Below are 238 nucleotides of genomic sequence, written 5' to 3'. Positions count from 1 at the left end.
TCAGTCATTAAAGAAAGTTTCGCTCTTTGCCCTTAGTTTTGAACAAAATAATAAAAATCTTAATGACAGTGACACAGTATACTATTTTGATTAATCATTACTTTATATGTTCTCCTCTACCAGCAAAGTGCATTCAGAAAACCAAGTCAGCAGGAATGAACCATTACAGAAGAACGTTTCAGAATCTTTCACTGGCTGCTCAGTTGGCAAACAGTTACAGCTTTTGCAATCAGAGAAA

This window comes from Rhinoraja longicauda, chromosome 6 (genome assembly GCF_053455715.1).
Source record: "Rhinoraja longicauda isolate Sanriku21f chromosome 6, sRhiLon1.1, whole genome shotgun sequence".
NCBI classification, from domain to species: domain Eukaryota; kingdom Metazoa; phylum Chordata; class Chondrichthyes; order Rajiformes; family Arhynchobatidae; genus Rhinoraja; species Rhinoraja longicauda.
This window is presented reverse-complemented; position numbering follows the sequence as displayed.